General features: G+C 42.0%; 1 protein-coding gene across 1 annotated transcript in view; it reads right to left on the bottom strand.

Annotated features, from left to right (window-relative positions):
- The window catches only part of LOC129810577 (cytosolic carboxypeptidase 6-like), a 434529-nt gene that overhangs the window by 280648 nt on the left and 129059 nt on the right, over window positions 1-24822 (bottom strand). The gene's annotated exons all lie outside the window — the stretch shown is intronic.

The following is a 24822-nucleotide window of genomic DNA, read 5'->3' as shown; positions in this document are numbered from 1 at the left end:
TGATATGAAAAGGTAGAAATATCAGAAGGTGAGAGCACTGAGAGGGAAATAGAGGAACGTTCATGATGCCAACACACCACTCATCAATCGTATATAATGACTAATTATTATGTCAGAGTAGAGATAAGAAAGTGAGCTTCAATACATTATAGTACAACACACTATAAAGTACAGATGAAAAGACTGGACATGTCTGTCAACAGATAGCATGGTGAAATGGTGGCCTAACAGATGATCATGCTGAAACAGACAGGCTACCATGGGGCCAGCTTGGCTTTAAAACCCTCATTCATGGCCGAGTGAGGGATATTTCCTACTCTCCCAGGAAATGCACTGGGACCCCCTCCTCCGCCAGGATCCCTGATTAGAATCAGGGGAAGAAATATGGAGGGGGAGAGAATAATAAATATATAAATAATGATAATAATATCACCATGCAGTAAATGAATCCTATTGATGGACCATATCAAATTACCAACTAAGTCCAGGTGGTGGAAGTGAACTGTGTGCTACTGAAATCCTATTACAACCCCCCCCCCCCTCCTCCCCCTCCCTCCTTGCCATCACAGGAGCAGGGATTGTGGCAGGCTGATTCAGACTTAGGTAAAATGACATTTAACTGATGTTCAGACTGGCAGCAGGCTCCTGTACCGTGGAGATAAGACCATCGCTGCTGGCATTTCAATTACACTTTACTGCCCTGCACATCTGTTGCCAGCCTACTTTCAGCTTTTCCTCAGGCAAATACATCCTCATTCTCTGCCTTACATTGGTCATCTTTCTTCTTTTTCTCCAATTCAGATTGTCTTATTCAGTGGCTGTGTCTCATGCCTGTAATCTATTTGTTAAGCGTCTGAACTCCGAGGGGGAGCTCTGTACTCCACCAAAGCAGGCAGGCTGCAACAGTCTCTGTGCTTCTGTTAAGACAAGGTGATTAAAGAGGTTCCTTCCCTCTTCTTCAAGCTCAACACTAGATCACATGAAGACTCACACAATGAAGAGAAGACAGTGTGTTCTTTGAAGTCATATTTCACTGAGACCCATAAACATAGAGACCTGTTATTGATTTCATTGCATGATGCACAATGGTGTTGTATCTAGGCAGATTCACTGTATTATAGTCCAAACTCATTGCAACAGCATGCATGCCTGAAAGTTAATCATCCAGCCAGCATACCTGTGAGGGAATTTATACAACATGTAGATGGAGAAACTGAGCGACTGTTCAAAAAACAGTAGACCAAACCACAGCATATAGGCCTACAGTACAGTGCTGATGCTGCTGTAAGGTTTGGCTCTCAGATTGATCACATCATTGGGGGGTTGAATTTCTTAAGCCTTTAAACCTTCACCCTTCACTGGCATTAACAGGGAGCAGAAGTGGCATGAGTGTGACAGATCTACACTGGAGGGTCATCATTCATCATCCACTTCGACACCGAGCCTCTCACATGTACCCTACACTGCATCATAGCTCATATGTGTCCCTGTTTTTTATAATGGAAAATCATCACTAGCCCTGATTGCCTCTGTGCTTATGCACACATTAATCTTTCCACATCCAAAAACTGCTGGTACTGCTGATGCTGCGGCTCACATCTGGATGTTTTAGCTGTGCTAGCTGTATTAGCTGTGCAAGCTGTATTAGCTGTGTTAGCTGTATTAGCTGTGCTAGGTGTACTAGCTGTATTAACTGTGCTAGCTGTGTTAGCTACCATGAGGAGTGGCTCTCCAGCGATCCTTGCCAGTCTGCAGAGTCCTACAGCATCATCATCGAGGCCAATGGGAGATTGAGATGAGGACGAACGAGGAGTCCAATTCGAGAGTCTTTTTATTTTGGGGTCATTAAGTGGTTTGTGTGGCCCACGCTGCCTGGAGCCCACTCATCACACGCAGGAAGACTGACTGGCGGTTGGGTGCTGTAGGCCCACCACTCTCGTTATAAACTCTGCCTACACCCAGGACCAATTTGGGTGCCCGTCTCCCTAGGTGCGGTGAGCACTGTCCTGGAAATGTAATTACACATTGAACAGTTTGAACAGATTAACATCCAGGCTGTCTGAGCTGTCATCTCCATGAAGCATGTCAAACCCCCCTATGTCCCTGTCACTGCCAGAGCGGAGCCCAAACAGGTGTCTCTCTGTCACCCTGCAGCACACACCATGATACAAGCACCGTGTAACCACTATGTAACCATTTGTTGAAGATTTCTGCCTTTGGCGAAACCTTTGGCGAAATAATGTAAAATGAATAAAAAACAAGAAATTCTACGTTGAGTACTATCTCATACATTTCTGAATGTTTTGATCTAGCTCCAATGTGTTGACTGTAAGCAGCAGAGAAGGAAGCAGCGTTGGGGAGTTTTGAACTACATATAGTTCAACTAGATATTGTCGTAGCTTGGTGGTAGTTGAATTAAATTCAAATCTTGGTGGTGTTTTCAGTAGTTAATTACTTTTTTGCCATGTAGCGGTGTAGCTAACTACTGGAAGTACACTTCTTTTGTTAAATGAAAATAAAATAGGGATGACGTATTTTTTTACGTAATCAGACCTGCCTAATTGTCACTTTTTGTGTTTAATAGGCTTAATTACATATTCTGTTAACATCTGACCCCAGAGTGATCTATTATTGCAATGTGTAGTCTATGACATTTCAGATTTAGTTATGATAATTTATCACAAAGTAGTTTGAATGTAGTAAACTATATTTTCTAAAAAGGTAGCTTTAGTGTAGCTCAACTTCTTCCAGTGTGAAATAATTGGTAGCTTGGTCAACTATATTTTCAGAGTAGCTTCCCAAACAATTCCCCCAAAACAATTTAACATTTTAGTCATTTAGCAGGCACTCTTATCCAGAACAACTTACAAGAGCAATTAGGGTTTAATGCCTTGCTCAAGGACACAGATGTTTCACCTAGTCAGCTTGTTAACCGCTAGGCTACCTGCTGCCCCTGACACGCATCAGGGTAGTGAATGTGAAGTGTGGCCCTCACCTAACCACTGACCTCTACAGAAACACAGCACCCAGAGCTCGCAGGCCAGGCACTGATAACCCAGTACAGGCTGCACACTAAAATAGCTCTATGTCAAACAGCGTTTGGGTGCAAAATGCTGTCTTTTGATGCACATCAATCCACAGTGAGGCCAGCTCCTGAACTGAAACCAGCACTGAAATATTAAAGAGACTATTCTTAATGGGGTGGTAGTCTATATGGACAATGCAATCCCTTTACCAGTGGAACAAAAATACACAACATGTGATCTAGCTAGCTAGAAGTGCAAGTTGAGAGATCCAGGGAAGTGCAGCAAGACATGATGAATCATGATTCAGACTTCAGAGTTGAATGGTAAACACTTTTGTTTACATTGAGAATCAAGGGTCATGGGTACTAAGTAGAGTTAAGTGGTCTAGGGAGTGAACAGGAAGTGACTCATTGCCCTCTATGGAACAAATACAGAACTGTAGAACCAGTGGATCTGTGTCTGTCTGGCTCACAGTACACAGCAAAGAGCCCCTCAGTCATCACTAGAAACACTATTTTTACGCCATTTCGCACGGTGGGCGGTGCTACAGTATACGTCACAGTGGGCGTGGATTCAAAAGTGCAAGGACTGTCAGATGCGCGTCCATGTTCCACGAGAACCCTTTGCTTGGGACCTCATTCTTAACCTCTTCACCAACATCGCTATGATGGGTTTATAAGTTATTGTTTACAATTGCATTTTCATATTAGTACATAATTGCTTTATTTGAACTAACGATAGCTAGCTACCAAGTGGCCGGACCAGTTTTCACAAAAGTGAACGTTGTGTAATGTCAAGTTTAGCTTACTAGCCAACCAACAATGTCAATGCCGCTATCAAGCCAATCTACTAAATTTACCTGAATTAAAAATATGACTAGTTTGAATCTAATTTCACTGTGATTGGTTAGTCATCATGCAATAATACCTGTATACTCTCAATCAATGAGATGAATTATTTGTGTTTAGATGAACAAGATCAGAACTACTGAGCCTAGCCTACCCTTTACCCCTCCCTTTTCAGTGACTGATGTGAACTACAAAAAAAAGCAAACCAATACTTCAGGTCAGTATGATCAATGATCATGTATAAATACATTGATATGCATGATACGTGTGTGAGTTGTACAGTAGTAGAAATAGCTGCATTAGCTCTATGTGTGTGAGCATCTCTCTATCTCTCCCAATGTGATAATTTTTTTTTCTTCTTAACAATAATGAATTTGGTATCAGCGTTGCTGGCTTAATTAAAACCAGTTAATCTGATGGATTTTGTATGTCCTTGGTCTTATTTATTTGTTTGAGGGCCTATACATCAGGCCAACTTTACCATATTATCCTGGAGGTATACTTACACACCCAGTCTCATTACTTTGTGTGAATGATATCTCTCTACTTAAAACGATGCAAAATTTGAATACAAAATCATTTGTTTAGCTTCTTTCTATTCTGTGGCTGCATGAAACAGGAAACATAACGTGAATTCAGCGATTACAATTGTTTACTTAATCTTTGTGGCTCCCTGACGAAACAGAATAACATCCATTACTGTAGTTAGGCTTAGCCAACCAGTACTCTATGGCTTAGCGGTGTGTTGAGTAGATTCTACGATCTGGACTTGAGCAAGTGCTTGGCTCGTTCTCGACCAATATGTGCACCAATGACTGTATATGGTGTGCACCCGTATGCGCGCTGAAATCTACAGCACCACCCACCGGGCGAAATGGCGTGAAAAGAGTGTGTCTCCAGTCATCACAGACACCCAGGCTTATTGTTCGTGGCAGCCTACCTGTTCCTCTCCAGCAGGCTTTGATCAGTCGATCGCTGGAAAAGCATCACCACCAGGCCAACATCAGATTCACAATGAAGTGACTGACAGCCCTGATGCCACGGCAGACAGGAATACAGAGGGGAAACACAGGGGCGCCAGCAACAGTTCTTCCCTATAAAACATAGGGCTAGACCTCAGCCTAAAGATACGGCAAGGGTTACATTTCACGCTTTTAGTGCTATGGGGTAAGCCTTTGAGGATTCACACAGTCAGAACACTACAATCCCAAGGCTTTACTCTATTGGTCCCAGAGGTGAAGGTCCTGTCTAACGCAACACAATCATGACCTGTGGTTAACCTCCCTTCATCACACCGGTTGTAAAAAAAACTGCATGGCCATGAGTTCAAGATGCAGAGGGACAGGGTTGTCTCCTGTGGGGGATTAGCAGGAGCAGGAGAGCTCTTTGCTTTGGAAGACCTGACAGTACGCTCACAAGCTGCCAATGTCAGCTCAGGGTGGCGGCCTGTGGAGGGGACGCTGACCTCAGGTTAAAAATATTACACTGTCAGTGGCATCTCCTGTTGTCTTCCTGTCGCCACCTGAGCTTCACATGGACAAAGCAAAAATAGGATGTTGTTTTGGGGGGTTTTGTATTGTTTTGAAATGTCCTCTATAAAATAAAGTAATGTGAAGTCTCAGATACCTAACTATTGATCTGAAGACCTGCTGGGTAGCCTTTAAATGTCAGCTTTTAATTTCCTTCTCAAAAAAATATGTATTCAAAAGTCTTGTTTCAGAGCTATCAGATTACAGGAAACGGTGACAGTCATTTAAAGCAGCAGTCAGACCTTTTGTTTGGATAGGCATTCACAGCCTTTTGTATTGGTATCTATTATTTAACCAGAGAACCAGGAAGTTCACGCTTTGGGTCTTTACGTGAAAGGCAATCTATAAATCCATTGTATGGCCATGTACGATTCAAACAAGTTTAATTAGGCCTTTCCTTTGAGTGTCTGACAGTCAAGCTCAATATCCTCCAGACAATGTAGAAGGTCAGACATAGAGAGACAATAATACCCTCTGAGTTCAAAAAGCATTCCATTAACCTATTGAGGACATTTCTACAGCTGAGGCAATAATAATATAAAACTGCTAAAATACTTTGTATAACAGACTCGGCACTACTGCGCTATGGGCGCATTTTAAAGCATATATATACAGCATATAACTAAGTTACCATATGTAGCCTATAGATGCTTGTCACGCCCTGACCTGAGATATCTGTTTTCTTTATATTTTGGTTAGGTCAGGGTGTGACTAGGGTGGGTACGTTAGTTGTTGTATTGTCTAGGGGGTTTTGTATGTCTATGGTGGCCTGATATGGTTCCCAATCAGAGGCAGCTGTTTATCGTTGTCTCTGATTGCGGATCATATTTAGGTAGCCATTTTCCCTTTGGTGTTCGTGGGTTCTTGTTCTATGTTTAGTTGCCTGTCTGCACTACTCATATTAGCTTCACGTTTTGTTATTTTGCTCGTTTGTTCAGAGTTCGTTCTTATAATAAATAAGAATGTACGCATACCACGCTGCGCCTTGGTCCGATTCATACGACGAACGTGACAATGCTTATATACAGTGTGAATATGTATGCATACTTTGAATGCGTTAAATGTATTGATTGTGTGTGTGTATGTTTTCCATGGTCAGCTTGCCACACTGCTTCAGATATGACTCCACTGCCTCCAATGTAATCGGGAGAGTGTTTCGATAGCTCTCAGGCAATAAAACACAGCGAGCTTTGACGCATGCTGTGAGCATGCAGCTATCTTTATTAGCCTGGTCTTCATTTCTCGCCAGCTGAATTTTCAGATGGATAAACCCTTAACCAGATAAATATGAGGAATATTGATATCTGTGTGCCACAAAGTATCTCTGTGCTCACACAACCCTCCCCTATCAAACATGTGTCTTCTCCAACATCCACACAAGTAAAGAGCAGAGCGATGCATACTGACAGCCCATGCTTTTAATATATTCACCTTGGCAAGAGAAATGCCCATGCTCTAAATATTAAGTACAATCTCTGGTCTCTTGAGGAAACCTGGCTATTTCTCTCCTACTGAAGCATTTCCCCTCTATGATTCCCTCCTGTATGATTTAGAAGAGCTGCCAGTCCTACAGGTCCACTCACCTCATACGGCCAGGCTAGAACTAATGACAGCCTCTACAGACAACAGTCTCCTGCTGCAGGAGGAGGACCAAGAAGATCGTCAAATCAAGAAATGAATAAACCTAATTCAGAGCCAACTGATGTTCCTCTTGCTTTAAACATGGCAGAGTTAATTTGCTCAGTCTAGCAGCTCTCTCTATCTCTTGCATCTCTTGCAGCATTTTTGCTCAGGGTCCCCCGTCAAGCCCACTCCAGAGCGCTGGAATTGTCAGAAGTGATGGATGACTATCAACCTTCTGCTGTCTTCCGGACCGCTCCTGGGAGATTTACAGGCCCGCTGACTACCAGGCATGAAAACCAATCTGTTTTTCTCATTCCTCCCTCTCTCCCTCATACCACCTCACTCTCTCTATTTCAACTGCCTCTGTTCCTAAAAGCTTTTCTAATGGAGAAAGTGTGAAAAACAACACAAATATTCACGCAAACAGAAAAACCAATTTGTCTCTTGAAGGGCATTCTTACCATGTCACTACACCATAACATCTTTATACTGACTGGCTGGTCTCTGACAACCTATCTGGTGTCTCTACATCCAACTTCTCCACAGGCCAAGTCACAGAGACTACCCATCTATATGTATGGGTTGTAATTATAGCACCCGAAAGGTGTGAGGCTAATTGTGCTCTCAAAATAGTAATTACTTTATTATCATGACTATTCTGGTGGACATAATGATCGTTAGAAGGCATTATGTTAATGCAATTAAATGGTTTCATTCTCCCACTAATTGGGGGTATTTTCCAGGGTCAAGTCCTTAAATAAGCAAAGTTGCATCTAAACCCTCCTTTGGGCTAAAAACTGAATAGAGAACAGGAGTGGACTAAACTGTGTAACTCATATACAATTCTGTTACGGGTGACGCTCTCCTCATCCTCGGACGAGGTGAGGAGAGAAGGATCTTCTGACCAAAATGCGGAGTCAGGGAAATAAGCCATCTTTATTACAAATACGACGTCGACTAAACAAAACAAAACACTTTCAAAACTTACAAAATAACAAAAACGTAACGAACGGAACCTGAACATAAACTTACATCGACAAACGTAAACTCACGAACAGGAACGTTACATTGAAACGTACGACCAGCCAAACAATCCCGTGTGGTGCGCAGACACAAACACAGGAGACAATCACCCACAAACAAACAGTGAGAATGCCCTACCTAAATATGACTCTTAATTAGAGGCAAACGCAAACCACCTGCCTCTAATCAAGAGCCATACCAGGCAAACCGAAACCAACATAGAAACAAATAACATAGAATGCCCACCCAACCTCACGTCCTGACCAACTAACACACAAAAACTAACATAAATAGGTCAGGAACGTGACAAATTCCAAGAATGTACTAACGTGATTGGACATAGACTATAATGTCAGAACAATAAGAAGACCACTTACGTAAGACTTATACATTATTTTTGCTCATGCAAAACCCCTCTTCATCAGTCCTACCATGTCAATAAAACTACAGATTGTACATTTAGGCCTAATGGAAATTTACTGGCCTAAGACATAGGTTGCAACTCAATCAATTTGATGTTGCAATTATGTTTTATATGACCACATTTGATCTATGACTTTTCAGTAAAAAGCAGTAAAGAGCTGACACATCTCTTCAGAAAAGAGGGTAATATACATAAATTAACATGTAAATGTTATTTTGATTGCAGTCTAATAACATGCAAAAGAGCGTTCTGACTAGCCTTATCAATAATTTGAGCTTGTGAAACGTGGCCACCTCATACTCCTGACTGCAGTGGTACCTGAGCAAATGATCTCTAGCCTATCTGTCAACCTATTACACAGTTTATGCTGAGGTTAATCAGACATGTTCACATTTTTCATTTATATTCTGCGGCTCATTAAATTCCAATGAAATCTTCAGAGGCCCAAATTTCTCACAGATTGGAATCCTGTTCCTGTGCTGAGACATGTTTATGATGTATTTAATTATGTTTATTTGTCTATCTATTTTTGCACTGCAGCAGAGACCGGGTGGTGTGATTACCAAACATGCCATCATTGCAATGAACATCTAGACAGGAATGAAGGCTGAAGTATACCATCTCAGAGCTTAGCACACACACAAGCTGAAAAGCATCAGCTAATGGCGTCCTGGGATATTTTTAACCACTCTTACACTGAATCAATTCCCTGACAGAGAAGCACTTTTCTGGGAATGGTTTCCACTGCTCTGGCTGGGGTATGTACGCTGACTGGTTTGGTCATCCGTCTATATATCCCCACACAATGAGTTCCTATGCTTACCTGAAGGTGACCCAATGGAGCTGCTCAACAGTTTGAGTCTTTACCTTCGCTCTCACTGATCTGTCCACATTTAAACCTTCATCCTACAGCTTGAACTTCAAATCCTAGCAACCTCTGGGTAAAAAAGCTATGATATTGTGAGGAGGCAGATGGGCATTGCAGAGAACCAATCTGGGCTTGCCATCTCTACGCCTGGTGTTGGGTGTGTGGGTTAAGTTAAGTATTTTAGTTTTAGCTGCTGGAAGTGTTTCAGTCAAGCGCACAAAAAATAGCAAGCATGAAAGTAAATATGTTATTTTGCTTTTCGCTCGATTTGCATTAATTACAAAATAGCCATTGGTCAATCCTGGCACACTGCTAAGAGCCATGGGGCGAAATATTAGTCATTTTGAGATGAATAATGCATTACTGTCTAGAGGGGAAGTGCCAACATCTAAGAGTGAACCTAGGATCCTGGCTATAAATAACAGGGCTGGACATCTCACAGAGCCCACACCAGCAGGTGCTCTCTCATCTCTCTACTACGCACATGAATATGCAGATCTGAGAAAAGGCCAAATAAATAAAAGCATCAGGGGTTTCCTGTGATAGTAACTGATGGCATTTGACCCTGCTCCATTCTGAGGGGGAAGATGATAGATTTGCCATTCAGTCTTACAGCTGTTCACACATCAACAGAAGCCCAAATTAAAAAATGTAAGTAGCACGGCTTTATTGCTCGTGACACTCTGGAGGGTGAAATGTCAGGGCCGTGGTGATGGAGAGGAGAGGGGGAGGTTAATGAGTGTCCAGCACCGTTGGCAGAGGCATATTTTCGGCCTTGACAATAGCACACCCCAAAATAACATAGACACCAATTTGAAGGGGGAAAAAGAGAACAAACCTTGGTCAACAGGACCAACAACAAGGGGGTCCAAGGACATCACAGTCATGACAACAGTGCTGCGTTGGCAGGAAGTGATGTCACAGGTCAACGTTTTTAATGCAGAGTGATCCCCAGGGGACTTGGACCCCACAGCCCTGCCGGATCAGCAGCGGCTGCTGAGAGAGCTCAGTGTGAAAGGCTAAACATCTCTGAAGAATATCAATCTGGCTGCTGTGCACTCCTCACTTGTGAGGTAACACCCTAATTCATTTATCAGCCGCCTCTGTAGGGCCTGCTCCATGCTTTTTATTTCCCTCCTTTCCCTTCTTCTTTAACCCCTCTGTGTCTCGGCACATCCTACAGCAACAATGGCTGTGGCAGAGTATTGTAATGCGAGAGGTACACTCTGCCCCCATCTGTTGCTGCAGTGTTTGCACTCTGGCTTTGATTGAGAGGCTGTAAAAAAGCAATCTTCTAGACTAGGGCTCATCTACATGCACGCTGCGTGTCTGCCCACATGCCTCTGAGGGAGACAGTTAAAACATGGCACACAGTTTATTATGGAGCCATGCTGGTTTTAGCGCCAAGGGCCTCTTTGTTTGCAGATTATGAAAAAGGATCGAAAAAGGATCGAAAACGGACAACTCTGCTGCATCTGCTCGTGTCAACAGCTTGGAAAAGCAAGAGAGCAGAGTAAAGTGATATGTGGTTGTCTCACCCAGCTACCTTAAAATGAATGCACTAATTGTAAGTCGCTCTGGATAAGAGTGTCATCTAAATAACGCAAATGTAAATGTTAAATGTACAGAAGTACAAGGAAGAGGACAATAGACTCAGACTCATCACTTGAAAAATGTGTTGAGGTGTCTAATGGCTTTTTGTGATGCCTTTATAGCACTCCGCTAATGTAATGCATCATGACTCCAAAAATGCCTGCTCTTTATTGAATGCATGATCGCATTAACGCACAGAGTAACCTTTGCAACGTCATGCGTAACAAAAAGTGATGGTTTTCCTGCAGTTGACTGATTACAGTCTGATAACCATGGAAAACACCACACCCACCATCGATTCCCAGGAAAACAAATCAATAAACACAAGCACACACAACAGAAAATCCAAGAATTCTTCAAGCTCAAAACCTACAACCAGCACACCTTACAGCAAATCCATACCTTAAAGAATGACTGTAGCTGTTTCTTATTACATTCAGAACAAATGTTCCCTCATCCACCTATAAACAGACCACTATGTATCTTAGTTATGACACCACTCATGAAGTTATCTAGTTCTAGTGGAATGCATGATTCAATCATAGTGTAACATGGTTTACATTTTAAATTGTTGCGTATGAGCTGCCCCTACTGAAGAGTTGTTAACATTACATTGCGGGATATATCATTAAATGGGAATTGGGGTGGCAGAGTAGCCTAGTGGTTAGAGTGTTGGACTAGTAACCGAAAGGTTGCAAGTTCAAATCCCTGAGCTGACAAGGTACAAATCTGTCATTCTGCCCCTGAACAGGCAGTTAAATAAAGATAAATACAAATACAGGAGAAAAACAAACGTTTTCAATTTGTACTGCTCTTGTAGCTATGATAGTTTACATTTCCCATGATAAAAAGACATCCTATAAAACCTATTGATGAGCATTTCTCCACTGACACACCATACTGATAAGTGTGTTAAAGAAAGGGATTAGTGAGTTGAGAATGTAATGCTGATTTATATTCAGTCTTTCACCTCTGGTCGCTGGGAGTGGGAATATCTCTCGATTGAAAGCCTTAAAACTAAAATATTGTACCCATGTCCCGATTGGCATGCCATTTGTATTAAACTAACTAAAGTACTATCATGCTGCATGATATTAACTGACTGAATATAACATAAAAAGCTAACAAGAACAAATTTGACATTGTATTTCGATATAGATTTTCCTCTGAAATAGGAGCACATTAGGATCACCGTCATTTCAGTACATCCATATGTGCAGCACATACTAGCACTGCACATATTAGTGGAGGAAGACTGCAGGTAAGGTCACAGAAAGGTGAGAACAGACAAAACAAAGTTAGGATGAATGTTGGTTTACATGCCAAGATCTAAATGAATGGATGCTACAGTACCATACAAAATGAATCAACACAACATTTGTGCCCAAAAGGATCTGATAAATGCATAGATAAAGTCATCTAAACAGTCTTCTCCTCTCATATTTCAGTATAAAAGAGAGGCCTAATTAAATGCAGGAGTAAAACCCATAAAGATGCTAAAGAGAATATCAGTCCAGGAGATCAAATTAATGAATCCACCACATAGATAAAACAAGAAGAAGAGCGAGGGAGGAAAGTTTACACAGAATGAAAGAGGAGAGAGCGCAAGAGAGAAACAAAAAAAAGGTTTAGTTGATGAATCTGAGTTGCCATAGTGATAGGAAGGAGGTGTGTCACTCTTGGATATTAATAAGGATCATCAGTTTGGCTGCGTTCGTAAATTCACCCTGGCAACCTACTCCGATTTCAGAGCACTCTGGTTTGAGAGTGCCAGAGCGCAGAATAAATAGGGGAATTTACGAACGCCCTACACTCGGTTGTTATGACAGATGTAAGTAAACATCGACAAAAAAACGGAATTCAATTGTTGCCAGTAACACAGTTACAGTCATTAACCCTCTTGATAACAATAAAACACTCTAGCAGCTCTGCTGGTAAAATGAATGAGGTGTTCTCTCATTTGTGTCTGGAAATACAGTACATTCGGAAAGTATTCAGACCCCTTGACTTTTTCCAGATTTTGTTACGTTACAGCCTTATTCTAAAATGTATTAAATTGATTTTGTCCTCATCAATCTACACAGTGCACTCTGAACACTCCGAGAGCAAAACGCTCTGAATTTCAGAATGGACAATATGACAAGGCTCTGAATTTACGAACGCTCAGAGCACGCACTGACAGTCTAGAGTGGATTTACGAACGCTCAGAGCATGCACTGACAGTCTAGAGTGGATTTACGAACGCACCCTCTCTGTATAGTAGCTTTAGCTAACTGCTTTACAAGCACATGATTGGTTAATGGCTGAGACACCTATATGTGACACTTGCAGCCCGACTACTAATATCTCTCTTATGGAAACTCAAAGGAAACAAATCGAAGTAAAGCTCACATATGAGCAGCTGAAATAATGAGTTTGGTTGTTTCAGTCGTATGTAATCATTGCTCATTAACAGTTGACTTTAGAGATCAGATTGATTTGACTGGTTTATTCCCTATCTGCCATAAGGGGATTACAGGGTAGCTGACTTCTCATGTCTTAAACACAAACAGCCTTGGTATGGTGGAGCAACACAACCGCTGAGTCACACCATCAACAACGTGCCGCTGAATGGATACGCTTAGTGTGTGCAGGTTATCCAGCATTTTACTCTCCTTTTAACAACCAGTGTTTGTGCACTTTATAGAAAAAGTGCATTGTACTGAATGTTCTGACTAGGTACTTACTGTTGAAGAGATTGTGATCCCTGTACCACTATCCAGCGTTCAAATTGAAATGGACTGATTGCAAGCTGCTATGACTGAGGATGTCTGTTGAAGGGCTAAAATGTACATGTTATGCTAAAAGTCATGCTAAAACGGAAAATATCTATAGATTGTGTGTTAACAATTTTTATGATGAACATCCTCAAAAGAACAAATGTTTTTCAACATGTACATGCATACAGTAGTAATTCCCCATGCTGACAAAGATTAAACTATGAAATACACAAAGTAAACTGAAAAAGGTACATCAAATAATTTTCCCCCCATGCAGTTGTAATAATTGAGCAGCGCTTTAAATATACATTAAAACTATGTAATTAGTTCTATGTTGGCCTATGATTGGCAGTTTAAATAAATAATAATCAATCACAATAGGTTAAATAAGTCATTTGAAAGACAAAAAACTGTTTAAATGATTAATGTATTAGGTAAATCACATTGTCACGCCCTGATCTGTTTCACCTGTCCTTGTGCTTGTCACCACCCTCCTCCAGGTGTCGCCCATCTTCCCCATTATCCCCTGGGTACTTATACCTGTGTTCTCTGTTTGTCTGTTGCCAGTTCGTCTTGTTTGTCAAGTCAAACCTGTGTTTTGTCTCAGCTCCTGCTTTTCCTCAGCTCCTGCTTTTCCCCAGCTCTCCTAGTTTTGACCATTGCCTTTCCTGACTCTGAGCCCGCCTGCCTGACCTCTGCCTGCCCCTGAGCTTGCCTGCCGTCCTGTGCCTTTGACCCTAATCTGGATTACCGACCTCTGCCTGACCTGACCTGACCCTGTGCCTGCCTGCTGTCCTGTGCCTTTGACCCTAATCTGGATTACCGACCTCTGCCTGACCTGACCTGACCCTGTGCCTGCCTGCTGTCCTGTGCCTTTGCCACTACTCTGGATTATCGACCCCTGCCTACCTCGACCTGTCGTTTGCCTGCCCCTGTTGCTGTAATAAACATTGTTACTTCAACACAGTCTGCATTTGGATCTTACCTGAAACGTGATACACATTGGCTTTCCCTGGTGTGTCACTATTAATACAAAGATATTACTTAAAATCCCTATCTATATGAGCATTCACTTTTGTGGCATTCAAGGTTGTAGTTAATGGCCTATCTTGCAAACATCAAATAGAGTACGTTTGATGATTATTCTGTCTGATAAATCATCAGATAAAAACCTTTTCAGTATCATAATGCAAGGAACATCCAAATAATGAAATCAGATTCAGGCAACAGGACACCTGTCTGTGAACATAATGTAATAAGATAGATGCTTTAAAGTCTAAATTTACTGAACTATATCTTTAAATACTGTCAGTCAGAGAAGAAGAGTAGAAGTAAATGTTCAGGGACGCATTTCAAGCAAGGATGGACATACACCAATCCTCTGTGCTTTAAAGGTTGAGTGGAAGTCACCCACCCAACCTCTAAAGCTTGGAGGAATGGGATTCTTAGGTCTGTGCTGAATGACATCACCTTTGCACACCATGAACAAAAGGTAGCGTGAAAGAGCACTGCAAATGGACTCGAGCTTGATTAAATGGTCACTGAGTCGGAAAGCAGCCCTGATTTGATCTGTGACCTCGCACCAAAATCTTTTTAAGAGAAGATTAAATGAATACACCTTTAAAGGAACCTGTGGGACGATGTCAGGTTCCCTTTGCCCCAAACACAGAGGTAGGAAAAATGGGTTTGAGGGCCCAGGGAGTCACTACTACGTCAACTGCAAACACAAATGGCTGTCATTCCAGGCTCAGCACGAGCCAAAACAAGATCGTGGACGAGGGCAGCCGCGATCTTCACCACTCATGCAGAGCCTTCTAGGCGCCACTTCAGTTTCATTAGAGAATAGCGGGCAATGAAAGAGACTGTTACTGATGGTTCAAAGGAAAGTGATGTTTGTTGACTGACCCCATTATTTTTTTCCAAAGCAAGTTGAGGATCCAGTTTTACTGTGAAACTTTCCACATCTACAGTAGTTCAACTTCAGTTCAGAGTGAGTTTCCTCCACAACCGAGTCTGAATAGCCTGCTCATTACATCGTTTCCGATGAAAAGTAATATTTCCCATGTCTTCAAGTATGTATGCCCTACTGAATCCTAACTTATAATCTATCTATACCATAATACTGTTCTACTTGAATAATGTCTTTCTCGTACCTCTCATTATTACCCACCATGCATCATTCCATAAATACTGTACCACACTGCAATGCATCTAAACACTGTAAAAGGTTTCCCAATAGACTTTGGTGATGAACCTGAGAACTATTCTTTATCAAACACTGATTTAGTTGGGAGAGCATGAAGTTAAATATTAAACACAATAACTTTTTATTGAACCTTTCTTGTTTTCAACACCAGAAGAGTAATGTACAGAGCGTGGTTTTCAATAACTACAGTAATTCATTTACTAATGCTAGTGTGGTATCAATCTCATTCTGCAAATTCTATTTATGCAGCTCCACACTGTACATATTTATTATCCTGCAGTGATATGAATGATAGAGAAACAGCCTATTACAAACATTTACTTAAGTCCTGTTTATGACTGCAAGACAAATGGTCTTTGTGTGTTGTTTAGAAATACCATCAAATCACTGTCGGTATCACATAAAATCACATGGCACACACATAAAGTCAATACCACTTTTTGGCTTTCAGTGGATGAAAATCTCTGAGATGGTAGTGCATAACGTGTGGTTAAAAAAAGTGAAACCCTCCATTGTTCTGTGGAACGTGGGGCCATCACTTTGGTAGACCCACATCATTTCAATCAGAGACAATCCAATCACAGGTGTTTTTATTGCAATCAGACAGAGAGGGGCTGGGACCTTGGAAGAAGTGAGCTGCTGCTTCAGAGAATTTCAGATCTGTTGAACAGCAGGGACTCAAATCATGTGTCTATGAAGTCTTGATTAGAACGACTTTACAGAGTCAAATGTAGCACGAGCACAAAACACATCATTTAGCGTTACATTTTAAGTGAAGAACACCATGCAAAGACGTCAAAGCTTTGTCAAGGGATTATGTAGATGTGTTTAAGAAACTCATAATAATCCATTCTTATCAGCCGTATTCAAAGAGGTACAAATTGGAATGGAATGGCTGACAAAGTTGTACAAGTGATTTTAGTAGTTTAGTGCTTCAGACCAAAGAGGACCACCAAACACAAAGTATAACAAAGTTTAACAAAGTAGCCTAGTCTTCACATTTGTTTGTCACACACTGGCTAAGCCTTTTGGAGCACTCCCTCAAATGTGGATTTGAGACAAATGTATACTTTGTTCAAATAAATTGTATTTTTACTACTAAGTGCAATATTTGACCAAGAGACAGACACCACTTTTCCATGTCAGAAGACAACGTTAAAAAAAATGGCAATGTGATGGTGTAAACACACAACGCCATAGGGAGTCAGCTGAAAGTAGCCATTTCTAAGGGGTTTGCTAGGATTATGTGTGCTGAGGGCAGGAGAATGGCAGTGGAGGGAGAGGAAAGGAAAGCTGGGAAGGGCTCATCAGAACAGGGCCAGAGCTTCAGGTAGCATCTCAGACTTCCCACCACCACTCCCTGGGCCAAGGTTACAGCTCTTATGGCTAATTGATCTGCAATGTTTTAATATGACTTGAAATGAGCTGTTCGTTATGCTAATAGGGGGCGAAATTAATCTGATGGCAGCAACCAGTCGTAAGGCCTGTCATTTTACTTACAACTTCCATTTGACATGAGTAACGAGCCCACCTGGCCCCTGGAATTCTGGAACCACGCAAATAAATCCTCCCTCCCCTAACCCCAGTGTGGGGATGGAGCGCATGGGGAGGTGACTTTCATGGAACAGCAGAGGGCTGACTCAAGCAGTCCTGGGCTTAGGCAGGCCACAGGAGTCTCCTAACAGCCCAGCCTCTCTATATGGCGAGAGCAGAGGGTTTTTATAGAGAGCTGCAGCCTGTAATGGGCTGGAGCCAGATATCATTATCTCTGTGACTCAGGATAGAATTATCTTCCTCGTCTTGCTTTATTGAGTTGGATAAATATAATATCTCGCTCCGATCCATTATCTATTTATACAACAGACCCTAATGCATTCTGTCTTCTTTTGACGAATTCAGAATGTCAAAATCTATGAATAGCCATGCTATGCTATTTTTACATCAAGTTCACTAAACTACTAAAATGTAATCATAATTATAGTTAAGGAACTATGCAATGGTTACTGAACTTTTAATGTTTTGCCTGCTGGACAAAATACAATGTACAATGAATTTCTGCTTTAGAAGAGTCTTCAGAGTGATTTTCTAAGATACAATATTCAACCCATGTCAACACATATTTGAGTGTTTTGATCTGTCGAAAGTGCAGTAAATGAGAGGTGCTGTATAACAGGGATTCTCTCTGATCTGCATGCTACAGTATTTCCTACAGCAGGTCACCTTGACATGAGGGGTGAAGGTGGTGTCTCACTCCTCTTTCCCTCGCTGGATTCGACAGGTAGGGAAATATATCAGCCAGGCATGACAGCTATGAATGACCCCCCCATCATATCCGGATAATATACTCCCCAATGCAAGCCAGAGCCCTTCAGCCAAGGTACTATGAAGCTCAGTAATGTCTAGTTGGTCGTCGGACAGACTAACCATAGTTCTCCAGCAGTAATTTAAGCATCTATGCCTGCATGCAACGTTTTAACAAAGATGGCTTGAAAGTGACTTCTCTGTGTCTATCCGTCTGTACAATGAGTACCTGATCTGAAGTTGTCTAAAGTGTTACTGCAGTTAGATGCATTAAAGTCATTCAAAAGATGCAGTAGGTGTACAACACTAGAGGACAATTATTTGTTGTTCAGCACAACACCTTGCAGTTACTCCCTCAATAAAAAAATATTGTTTTGTTTCTGTCTAAGCTTGTGGTTGGACTTGTTCCTAAAACCATGACCCCATCACCGGCCCTTTAATAGCCCTATGTTCTCTTCTTATTTGTTTGCCTGTCTGTCCTGTCTGTGAGTGTTTTTCTGTATTTGTGGGGGTTTAGGGCTGGGACTGAGCCAGGTGTTTGGATCTCTGCTGAGTGTTCTAGCACCTTCTCCCTTCCTCCTGGTTTTATGTGACATCGTGCTGACAGGTCAGGAATGTAGGGATTAACCTGAAGAGATTTCTCCCTCTCAACCATATTGAGGTAGTGCCCTTGAAATTCACAAGGACACATGATGTTGCTGGATGCTGCTGGTGTTGTTTTCAAGCCCAGCCTGCAGTATATCACTGAGCAAGGCAGCCACAAAACATTTAGAAAAATGAAATGATGATTTGAGCTTGACACTAATGAGCATGATCAATATCTTTGTTGTTAATATAGCGCCATAATTCACACTGCTTCCTCTGCCAACGAGTCTCATCAGTTCCGTTGAATAACAGTGGTAGTTGTCTTCTTTCTACATATGCAATTTCGGAGTTCTGCCACACATTTAGAGGTAGAGGTCAAGTTGAAAGAGAAGAGAGAAAAACTAAAGAGAAAAAGAGAAATGACTCATGTCCCTGTCAATGCAAAGCACCACCAGGATACAAAGAAAGCCATACTGCTTACCATTTGTTGAATTTTCTTGTGCCCAAATACTGACAGGTCTATTTCTCAACAATTTAAAAAAAAAAAAGAGCCAGGCATAGCAGAGGACACCTAATTACCCAGCATTGTGTGGAACAATAAAGCCACCGATAAGCCACGATAGAGAAGCTAGTGAGTCTCTATCTCTCTGTGTGTGTCTGTGTCTGGAGATGGCTATGGGCAGTGAGATCTTGCTCCCTTTCGCCTGTGCAGCAGACAGTAATGAAAGTCATTCAAATGACTAATGTCTTCATTGGTGAAAAATTAATGATTTTTTTTAGCTTGGGTTAATGGACGTGTCAAACAGAGAAAATGAGTTGTTTGAAAGTAAATTACTGTAATCTATATTTAGTCAACTCTGTAGCCCCATCCCAGCAACCAACAGCAGCACCCTCCTCTCCCCGTCGTACCCGACCCCATCAGCCAGAGCACTCAGTGGGCGAAGCGCTGCCCAAACTTATTTCGCTTCTGCCACTCATTTTATTCATTTATGCATTTTATTTCTAATTTCTCATAATCCGCAGATAACCTTCTTTTGGGCTCAAATACCACATATACTGAGATAGACTGAAGTCTTTTTGTCAGAGCTTTCTATTTCTGTTACTGGAATAAAAGCTTAAATAAGAAAGAGGAAAGAAGGAAAGAAGAGGAGTAAAGGAAATATACATGCATTCAGGCTTAGGAAATGTTAGTCATATAAAACATGCCATTTTCAGCCGTCTAAAAATATATGTCTGGCAAAAAATTTATAATAATAATTATAGAAGTACAAAAAAGTGTCTTCTGCAGTTGGTCAATACAGGTGGTAAATCTGCATCTCGTTTGGAACAGATAGAGATTACTCATCTGACAACACTATTCCAGGGAATCCATAATTATGTGCATTGCACCAAGATTATTTTGTGCCGAGTCAAAAACCTCTGCTTGAGTAAGGTTACCAATTCTTTTAAGAAAAGAACAGGAGAGGGTTGGCTTCAGCAATGCCAGCTGATGTGTCTATTTATTATAGAAGTAAACAGAATAAAGCTCCCAGAGCACAGAGAATTCAAAAATAATCTTAAAAGTTGCCACTGGGGGAGCCATTGATGTTTATATGTTCACATTACAGCTCTAATGGGCAAAAGTGTGTGTGTGTGTGTGTGTGTGTGTGTGTGTGTGTGTGTGTGTGTGTGTGTGTGTGTGTGTGTGTGTGTGTGTGTGTGCGTGCGTGCGTGCGTGCGTGCGTGCGTGCGAGCCACTCTCAGACAGCAGCTTGGCAGTGGCTGTGTGGATGCTGGGCCAGAGAGGTTACGTGGAGGTGATTGCACAAAAACATTATTGTGACCCTCGCCCCACTGCTGCCTTAGAAAACCAGTCACGATTTACAGATTATGATGTGTGTATGCCACTGTATCAATTTCAATGCTGTAATATATGTGCTAGGTAGATTAACTCAAAATGGCAAGAAAATTAATGTTACAACTACTGTATAACCAAATCTCTTTGATGCTCCCTTCCATTCCAGCTAGTATTCCCTCAACACTCACTTCAGCCCTGCACCTCCACAGATGCTCACATCAACACACAGCTCTGTTTTGCACCAGTTGAGGACCCTTCACACTGCTGCCTGGTGAAATAAAGAAATAACTGGTGTGAGAAGACTTGTGATGACTGACAGACGGCAAACACAACCATGTGTACCTTGGGCCACAACTTGAACACTTTCAGATAGAATACCATTACCAGCCGTGGTAAGTGAGTTTGACAGTACTGTGATGAAACAGGAGGCAGCGCCAGGTTTCAAAGGGCCAGCTGCAGCCCACACAATACCCAGCACTGATTCACCCTCTCCTCTCCCAACTCTGGAGATCTGGCAGTAGAGCTGAGTCCAAGCCATATGTGAGCCCTGTGTGGATACCAGCCTTGGCTGGGCTGGGCACTCAGCCTGCTCTGCTGCAGTCACTGAGTGGACCTGGCTGGCTGATGCACAATCTCTCAGCAACAGGGTGTTCAGAAGGATGTTGGCTCCATGCTGTTTTTTCCAATCAGTCTCCTGTTCATAGTACAGCATGTGTTAGGCAGATAACAGATTCCTTTCACAGATTTATCAGTACAAAATTAAACATTGATTCTTTGGAGAGCACTATTATTTTGTTATGATAGGATGTAACTAGACTATGTTGCTTTAAAGATCCACTATGCAGAAATCACTCCGCCATTTCCTGGTTGCTAAAATTCTAATACATTACATGACTAAAAGTATGTGGAAACCTGCTCGTCGATCATCTCATTCCAAAATCATGGACATTAATATGGAGTTGGTGCCCCCTTTGCTGCTATAACAGCCTCCACTCTTTGGGAAGGCTTTCCGCTAGATGTTGGAACATTGCTGCGGGGACATGCTTCCATAGCCCGAACTATGAAAAACAGCCTGAGACCATTATTCCTCCTCCACCAAACTTTAAAGTTGGCACTATGCATTGGGGCAGGTAGAGTTCTCCTGGCATCCGCCAAACCCAGATTCGTCCATCAAACTGCCAGATGGTGAAGCGTGATTCATCACTCCAGAGAACAGGTTTCCACTGCTTTACGGTACTCCAGCCAACGCTTGGCATTGGGCATGGTAATCTTAGGCTTGTGTGCGGCTGCTCGGCCATGGAAAGACATTTCATGATGCTCCCGACGAACAATTATTGTGCTGACGTTGCTTCCAGAGGAAATTTGGAACTCGGTAGTGAGTGTTGCAACCGAGGACAGACAATTTTTACGCGCTACGCGCTTCAGCACTCGGGGGTCCCGTTCTGTGAGCTTGTGTGGCCTACCACTTCACAGCTGAGCCGCTGTTGCTCCTAGACGTTTCCACTTCCCAATAACAGCACTTACAGTTGACCAGGGCAGCTCTAGCAGGGTAGAAATTTGACGAACTGACTTGTTGGAAAGGTGGCATCCTATGACGGTACCACGTTGAAAGTTAATGAGCTCTTCAGTATGGCCATTCTACTGCCAATGTTTGTCTATGGAGATTGCATGGCTATGTGCTCGATTTAATACACCTGTCAGCAACAGGTATGGTTGAAATAGCCGAATCCACTAGCTTGAAGGGGTGTCCACATACTTTTGTATATATGGTGTAGTTCACCAAATGTCAGTTTATGTGACAAAACAAGGAAGTATAGTGTAGAGAATCATTATACCATCTAAACCACTATGAAATACATTTTCCGGAACCAAAAATATAGTATTTTCAGCTGTTTGAAGCTGGTGTACAAAACCAAAAGTAAAAGACGCAAAAACTAAACTTAAGAATAGAAACAGCTAAATAACTCTTCAGAATTACCCCTACAATTCAAAAACCTAACTGTAACCATTCTTAAATGTACTAGTACGAAAAATGTACTTGAAAACAGGCTTGTATGAGATGCATGAAGTGGCCACCTTTTATGGTTAGCACTAGTTCTGCTATACAGACACTAAGAGTGTCGTAGGGAGGAGACCAGGGCGCAGCGTGGTAAGCGTACATTCTTCTTTATTTAAAGAATGAACACTGAACAAAACAAACCCGTGAAGCTAATATGGCTAGTGCAGACAGGCAACTAAACATAGAATAAGAACCCACAAAACCAAAAGGGAAAATGGCTACCTAAATATGATCCCCAATCAGAGACAACGATAAACAGCTGCCTCTGATTGGGAACCATATCAGGCCACCATAGACATACATATACCTAGACTGCCAAAACCCCATGACATACAAAAAACCCTAGACAATTCAAAACAAGCATACCCACCCTCGTCACACCCTGACCTAACCAAAATAATAAAGAAAACAGAGATAACTAAGGTCAGGGCGTGACAAAGAGTCCCAATAGAGCCATCCCTTTCTGTCAGGCTGCCACAGACCATCATCCTGTTCCACAGAGAGCTCCAGCATGCAAACCACACTAAAACGCCAGTCACAGCAAAAACACCCAAATAGTTATTTTAGACATGTCAGAGTGTCTTACATAAGCAAAACAGTTCAACATGCTGTACTGTTTCAAAGAATACTCGCACAGACAGTTTCTTATAGGGAAAACAACTGCACAAACAGCACATAAACAACAATCCAGGGACACAAAAGTTAAAAATGTAATATTGGGGCCTGTACTGGGCACACTACTTCAGGCTAATGCACAGAACAGTGATAGAACTATACATAGAAGGTATTATTCGCTACTAAATACATTATATTAGCCTCGGCCTACATACAAAACATGTCTCCTTTCAAACACTCCAGCAAATGTTTCAAGTTAAATCAGTAAACCTGACCACCACCTCCATTATCCAAATCCTCAACAACAACCTATATAGTATGTCTGCCCGTTATAAAACAAACAGGCATCTGATTTACATTGTTACTGAGTTTATTGGGTTTAAACAAAACTACCTATTGAAAGGGTTCAATTGCAAAATATTTGGTAAAAACAAAAATCGCCATAAGCCTGTAATTTGTAGAATACAATGAGGAAATGATTCCATATTGTGATCAAGTCAAGGTATGTTGTTGTTGTTGTTGTTATTGTTGTCCCTCTCGGTCACTGTTATCTCAGCTTGAAGCTATGTTTTCTGTTTTATTGTTCCAATCTAAATGAATCACACTCACAGCTTGAAAAAGGTGACCTGCTTGCTAATGAGCCATAAGTGCCACAGCTTATTTATGTGTGTGTTTATCCCAGACAGCAGAAACATATTAAGCTTGCCGTATTAGGCATCAACTCTAGTTGTCAGACCTGCAGACTGATGTGTCCTCAGCAGCTGTACATCTGCCCCACTGTCCCTGAGCCTCAGCCCAGCTCAAGTTATACCACTTAATTTACCCCGTTTTTTTTTTTTATCGCCCCAGTATTACATTGTCCAGAGAAGGTGACCTGGCTGCTCCACCATAAAGAGCAGAGGAGGAGAGAGCAGTGGTGAGTGGGGAGCGATGGCTGCTGGTTCAGCAGAATGTGAGCAGCTCTCCCCCTCCTCGTGCCAGCGTCTGGGGAGCCCAAGGGCGAGCACTCAGCTGTCACCTCCTTCCTACGTCCCAGCCGGTCGGCCGCACCCAGTCCTGCCTGCCACACAGCAGAGCACAGAAGGGCTCGCCTTTCACTGCCATCACCACCTAACACTCAGCTTCCACGTGCACACTTCTGATTTTCGAAATGTGCAAAACCCTCACTGCCACAAACCACCGCCTTCACACTAAACAGCTCCCCTGGGACAAGAGGCAGGGAGGAAATAAATATGTTTCTTGACGCCAGAGTTTCTGACAGAACCTCGCACTGCACACTGAGTGTTACTAAGTTTGTCAGCGGCAACTGTGAGCTGTAAGTGTGAGTGTATTCCAACAATATGTGGCGGTATTCAGAGACAATGCTTCCTGACAGCACTTTAATATCTTCGCATTTATTATTGTTCATGGAAATGCTCTTGGCTACTCCTGAGATGAAGATGTTTCTCTTTCAGTTCAGACAGCTACAGCAAATCTAGTACTGTGTAAGTACCACAGTTTTCAAAGGCAAATTAAAATAGTAATTC

Source organism: Salvelinus fontinalis, chromosome 14 (genome assembly GCF_029448725.1).
Source record: "Salvelinus fontinalis isolate EN_2023a chromosome 14, ASM2944872v1, whole genome shotgun sequence".
Taxonomy (NCBI): domain Eukaryota; kingdom Metazoa; phylum Chordata; class Actinopteri; order Salmoniformes; family Salmonidae; genus Salvelinus; species Salvelinus fontinalis.
Note: the sequence above shows the minus strand (reverse complement) of the source record. Positions and strands in the feature narration are given on the sequence as shown.